Below are 6,885 nucleotides of genomic sequence, written 5' to 3'. Positions count from 1 at the left end.
AAACACACACATTGGCGTGAATACAATCTTGGGTGAGTATTGTGTGGGCCTGAATTCCTCTAAAACCCAGAGATATTCAATTTACTCTAATGTTAGACAAGAAAAGGCAGCATAATTAACTATTTAGAAGCTGAAACCATGAAATGTTTTACAGTTTTTCTAAGACATAATTTGAAAGAATCGTTCATCTGTTTTTCTGTTAAAAGTCCTGGTTACATAATGTGACAGTATTCCAGTGGGGTATAAAGATGGTGCTAAAGACCATTAGAGAGTGTGTTGTGTGAAGCACTGAGTGTACTGGCAGTCAGTCAGAGGGGGATACACCTTTTTCCTGCATCTTTAGCAGGTCTAACAAACTTACATAATTGTTCCGAACCTCCCTTTTCCACTCTATTCGGCCTTCTCTTTCCTTTCCGACAGACCTGACACGCACACTTTAATGCAACCAATGAACTCCCACAAAGGCCCAAGTGGAGCACAACGCTCTTTGCCTGAAATTCACTTCTGCACATGACTTCAGACTCCTGGGACATTTTAGCATGCTCTGATTTTTCTTTCCAGAAAGGAGAAAAATGGCTAGATTTTGCCTTTCGTTTGTTAAAAAACCAACGTGTGCTTTTCTTCCTCTGCTCCAGACAAAAACTAAGTGTTGCCATAAGAGTCAGAGTCACTTATAAAAGTACTTTAAACCCCTTTTCAAAGCAGAGAAAACTGAGTGAAGGTACAGCAGGATTTGCACACATGCGTCATGTTCAATGCTTTTATTCATGCAACTAGATCATGTTTAAATCCTAAAAGTTGCCTTCCATATGGGCCAGCCTGACTTAATGTCAGTTGAGTCGAACTTAAACCACTAAGGGGATGTTCATGAGTAAATGTAATGTGCCATCTGATATTCAAGGAGGCTAAACTCAACAAGGGCCCTCTGTGTTCACTGACCTTTTTGTCAAGGATGAAAAACACACACACACACACACACACACACACACACACACACACACACACACACACACACACACACACACACACACACACACACACACACACACACACACACACACACACACACACACACACACACACACACACACACACACACACACACACACACACACACACACACACACACACACACACACACACACACACACACACACACATTACATTGACTTACATGCATTTCCTGGAGACTTATCCTAACCTTAACCATAACCAACACATGCCTAACCCTAACCCTAACCAAGTCTTCACCCTAAAATGAATGATTCCCCTTATGGGGACCTCCAATTTGTCCCCATAAGGGAGGTGAGTCCCCACACGTGACTGTGTAAACAGATTTAGGTCCCCACAAGTATAGTAATGCTAGGCCACGCACACGCACCCGCGCACACACACACACACACACACACACACACACACAATATGTCTATACAGTTAAGTCGAGTCCCCATACAGAAGCCAGAAGTCTTTTAATCTCCCCATCAGCTTCTCAAAGCAGTTACTGAGCCGTAGTGAGCTGGACTGCTAATGCATGATGTGAAGCGTACGTCTGTCAAAACAGAGAAAACACACGCTTTTTAACAGAGGTGAGTCACACACCTCTACCAAACATATCTCTGGCAAAACTAACAGAGCCAACAAAAACAATTAGTTTTCTAGTTTTTTTTCTAGTCATTGGTGTTGCATCCTAAAGGAAAATGTAACATTTTGATAAGCCAGTGAGCCAGTTAGAATAGCTTTGCACAAAGAGTGTTACAGAGGAAAACAACTCGCCTGTCTCTGTCTGGAGGCCACACAATAATCCACCAACTATAGCAGAAGTTTAACTTTTTCATAAAATAAACAAAATGTAAAAACAAAGCCCAGACACCCACTCCAGTTTAACTATTCCTTTAAGCGCTAATACACAAATGTATCAATCAAAATGAATGTATTTGCACATGGCAGGTTAGCAGAGGTCAGTCCTGTGGTTACAATTCTGAAACCCCTCGGGTCAGGGAAATGGAGCGCACTCACAAGTTGCAGGAAGTAGGTAAGTCATGTTTTTGTTTTCCTTCTGTAGCCTTAAGCCATTAAATAAAACCAACTTGTTCGTTGGATATGCTACAGTACAAAGCAAAAATGTATCTGCCAAACCTCCCTGAATTCAACAGACAGTTGACAAAAAAGAAAACAGAAAACTGCACTCAGGTATTAAAACCTTTATACTGTCAATGCCACATGATTTACCCTCAACTGTGAGTGACCAGACTTTCTTTGTGGAGGTATGTTTTGCATAGGGCCTCAGTTGCATGTCCCTCTGGTGCCCCCATCTTCCTCAGGGGCCCTCAGGTGCTTCACCGTCACACAGACTGCATACAGATCCTTGCTGCCTACTCAGGCTTGAAGTAAACATACAGAGCCAAAACTCTCTGTAGATACACTGAGGGACCCCTCTTGAAAAAGTATATGGACAGAGGCACCACTAAGATGAATACGCTAGAATGCTCCTCTCTTACCCACCTGACAGTGTGTTAGCTGTGTGGGAAAAGACAGCAGCTGCAAATCACCTCCAAAGACAAAAACACAAATCCTAAACGTAGCAGGAAGCTGGAGAGAATGTCCTGCGGCCGGCAGCTGAATGTCTCTAAAATCTCAAAGCCGAACTGGTGGTGCGCATCTCTCCTGGCCTGAGTTAGGCAACAGTGTGCCTTGACCTCACAAACCACACACACAGAAGTTCCACGATGAAATGGCTGGTTTTCACAGTGTGCAAATGAAGCGGTCTGCAGCCAAACTCACAAGCCGTCACAAGACGTGTTATGAAGCGAGTGTTTAGAATAAATGCTCTGATTTAAATGCTCTGATTCTTTACATATGGACATATGTAAGTAAGTAAGTAAGTAAAACTTTATTTATATAGCACCCTTCTCAACACGGATGTACAAAGTGCTTTACAGTACAGTACACAGGACACAATTCACAGTACAACTATAAAATGTAGAATAAAAGGCATAAAACGGCAGCAGGTAATACATAGGATAAAACATACGACAAAACACCAATAATAAAAAAAAAAAGAAGACTACTAACTAACTCACCTCCTCCGACGACCCAAAGGCCTGTCGGAAGAGGGGGGTCTTTAACCGCCCCTTAAAAATCTCTATTGAGGCCGAGGTTTTTATTATTTGGGGGAGTTTGTTCCAAAGCCTTGGGGCCACCGCCTCAAAGGCACGGTCACCCTTAGTCTTTAGCCTGGTTCGGGGCACCCTTAGGAGGCCTTGCTCAGAGGACCTCAGGGCCCGGGTTGTGATGTGCGGGTGGATAAGGTCATTGATGTAGGCTGGGGCTTGGCCATGGGTGGCTCTATATGTGAAGACCAGTACTTTGAATTGGGTTCTGAGATGGACAGGGAGCCAGTGCAGGGCAGAAAGGATCGGAGTGATGTGGCATGTTTTTTTGGACCGAGTCAGTAATCTGGCTGCAGCGTTTTGGACCTGTTGTAACCGGTGTATTGATGTTTTGTTGAGGCAGGAGAACAGAGCATTACAGTAATCAAGCCGGGATGAAATAAAGGCATGGATAGCCATCTCCAGTTCTGCGTTGGATAGAACCCCCCTGAGCTTGGCAATGTTCCTGAGATGGAAAAAACAGGTACGGGTCAGAAGTGTTATGTGTTTGTCTAGTAGCATTGACTGATCGAAGGTAACACCAAGGTTTTTTATGTTTGCCCTTATGTTACCACTGAATGAACCCAGGTGGCTTGCTACCTTAGAGGCGATGTTATCAGCCGCCAAGATCAAGACTTCCGTTTTTGATGCATTAAGCTGTAGGAAGTTGCTTGACATCCACTCCTCAATTGCAGACAGACATGTGATGAGGGTGTTTACTTTTTCCATTTTGACAGGTTTGAAGGAGAAGTATATCTGGATATCATCTGCGTAACAGTGATACGAGACACCTTCAAATTGGCTAATTAAGTGGCCCAATGGCAGCATGTACAGGGCAAAAAGAAGGGGGGCTAAAACAGAACCCTGGGGCAGGCCGCAGGGTATATGGCAGTCTCTATTGACGATGTGCACACAGCTCACAATCTAACAAAGGTTACAGAGAAGCAGAGATACAGTAGGTGTTCATTTGATGGACTGTCAAACTCAGTAATGCAGAACCAGAATGTGTTACAGTAAGCCGCACTCCGTCAGACAGGCTTCACTGTAAGCAAACCTTTGTGGGCTGCTGCTGGCCATTTGTCCATTCAGCGACTGTGGTTGCAGAAGGCATTGTATTGTTGACTGTTATGCCTGTCAGAGGGATTACTGTAGACCGTTTTCTCTAAGCCTTGGGCAGTACACTGACTGTGGTTGCAGAAAAGTAACTGATATAAAACATTTGGACAATCGAGACAGCAAAATCCAACAAAGAGAAAGAAAAGAAGCAAGAGTAAGGCTTTGTTCAGACTACCAGCCCAAATCCATTGTTTGACATGACCACATTTGAAAATGGTTTGAAATGTGATTCCAATCGATTTCTACAGATTTGCACGCTCTGGCCACTCAAATTAGATTTCAAAGTGTCTTCTTGTGTTGGAAAGAAGCGTCACTAGTGTAGCATCGTAGTACCTGACACTTAGGTTGTCACAGAAGAAACCATGCAGATAGGTTGGCCATCTTGAACACACATCTAATGTGGTCACTTGCAAACAATAAACTTAAAGATCTGCTTTAGTCCAAAATGTAAGGGCAAACTATTCAGTATGGTTGATGGGATATTTTAGTCTGGGTTGTTCTGGGCCATGTTGCTCGCATGTGCAAAATAATGTTAGCATACTAGGTATCTTTTTCCAACAAAAAGAAGAGTTCAAGCCTGTGAAAATAAAAAAGAAGAATTAATTATGACAGAAAAGAAGGGCTTTCCTTGAAGAGAAACTCCTATAACACACTGGAGAACTGATTCACAAAGAATATTTAGTCCATCATTGTCCCTCGCAGTCTCTCACTGGCCACACTCCATATTTCTTTGGCCCTTTTCCAACTTGCTCTGGCACTTCATGCCGCCCCCCTTATCCCCTCCACACACAGCTCCTGTCTCGCTCTCTCATTCCCTCTCAGACGTCTCACTACGACTGTGTCTCACTCTTACTCTTCAATCACACGTTATTTCCTTCCCCACGCTTTTCTCGCGGTCTGTTCTCCATCGGACACCTCCGTATCTCACTCTGGCCACCTCTCCCCCTCTCACTTGACTTGTGGCCTGGCAAAATGTGTGCTTCTCTTTGTGAGATATTGAACTTTCTCAACCAACTGAACCAACCACACAGAGTAGATCCATGTATGTAAAACCCATATGTTTTATTGCTTATCTACTCCCCCCCCCCCCCCCACCCTCCGTGAGCCCAACTCTGCTGTGGGTTAATGTGTGGGTGTTAAGTTGTTCTAATAAAAAGTAACAATTTGTGGAAAGTGTTCTCCACCATTTACCACAAAACTAACCACCAAAATAATAATAACTGGAATTCTGCAGCCTCTCTTTTCTGCAGCATTCTTTTTATTTCCAGATGAGAGCGCAGACTTGGCATAAATCACACACATACATACACACTTATAATTCTACGTCATGATCCATCCATCTATCTTCACAGCAAACAGTACCAAAGGGAGAAGGGTGAAATGTAATTTGTGTGAGTGTCAGTATCAGCATGCAGCTGTGAATATACAGTGTTTGCAAGTCAATGTGTGTGTGTGTGCGTGTGCGTGTGCGTGTGCGTGTGTGTGTTATATGCTCCCGGCTGTTGCCAGTTATCCCTGGTCGGCATCACAGCACCATATGCTGTCTGTGGGACTGTGCTGATGTGTGGCACCGCTGGAGGCCCGGCCAGCCGCAAACAGCACAATGACAGCTTGCCCGATGCAATGCATTGCAATGCTAAATAATCACATCTGCAGCTCTCCCAGCAGTAAGCATGAATAACACTGACTGAGGTGAGACATCAGTAATGGTTTCTCACCTGCAGGAAACAGTTTATGATTAGAGGCTTAGTAGAGGTTGCTGAACCAGGGGCAAGGCTAAAACCCCCCTAAAATCTGATTGACCCAACTAGTTGACTTGTTGGTAGTATCATGGTCGGACTACTGAATATGCCCATTGGCTACAGGCCCAGTGGCTCATTCTCCAGAACCTCTTTATGAAGAGACATTATCAGTAACAGTTGATTGTTGTAAAAGCCATGAAAGGACCACAAATGTGCACAAAAAGGACTACAAAGAAATGCAAAATGACCACATGACTCTGTGAGAGTCTGGGTTTCTTGCTCAGTGACCTTTTACATATCTGTGTCCAGGTGACTGTTGTCTTATCCACTGTGAATGGCTGTAGGCTGTTTAGAGTAACAAATAGCTTCTTTCAATTGATAAAAGCACAGTTTAGAATATTTCAAGTAGGCTTCCATAGTTACACTGAATAAACAAGGCAGCTAGAAATAGTGGCATTATTATTGCCACAAACCAGTCTCAACACATTTCACTTTAAAAGTTTCTAAACCTGCCACTTCTAAACTATGTGCTTTGGATGTGGTGTGCAGGCTCCTGTTGCAGTGATGCATCTGTGCCAACACTTAGGTCATGAGTCCATAAATGAATCCGTGTCTCCTGGCTATGCTTTGTTGACAGTGAGAGGACGTGTTGGACCAGAGTAACACTAACGACCATCCCATTGCTAGATAAACACAAGTTTACCAGCCACAGCATAAATATGAAAGTTATATATGTACAGTGTTCATGCTGATTCATTCAAGCATGATCTTAACCTTGTTTAGTCTTATTCCTCATCCCGCCAGGTGCTAGGTTCACATCTAGCACATAAGGCATGCTCGTAAAAATATCATAACACAACATGACTGAGGGAGTTCTG

At 43.6% G+C, this 6,885-nt stretch overlaps 1 protein-coding gene across 1 annotated transcript in view; it reads right to left on the bottom strand.

Moving 5' to 3' along the window:
• The window catches only part of cyth3b (cytohesin 3b), a 33,209-nt gene that overhangs the window by 25,740 nt on the left and 584 nt on the right, over positions 1-6,885 (bottom strand). The gene's annotated exons all lie outside the window — the stretch shown is intronic.

Source organism: Pseudochaenichthys georgianus, chromosome 8 (genome assembly GCF_902827115.2).
Source record: "Pseudochaenichthys georgianus chromosome 8, fPseGeo1.2, whole genome shotgun sequence".
In the NCBI taxonomy this organism is placed as follows: domain Eukaryota; kingdom Metazoa; phylum Chordata; class Actinopteri; order Perciformes; family Channichthyidae; genus Pseudochaenichthys; species Pseudochaenichthys georgianus.
The sequence above is the reverse complement of the archived record's forward strand: the minus strand, read 5'-3'. Positions and strand labels throughout refer to the sequence as shown.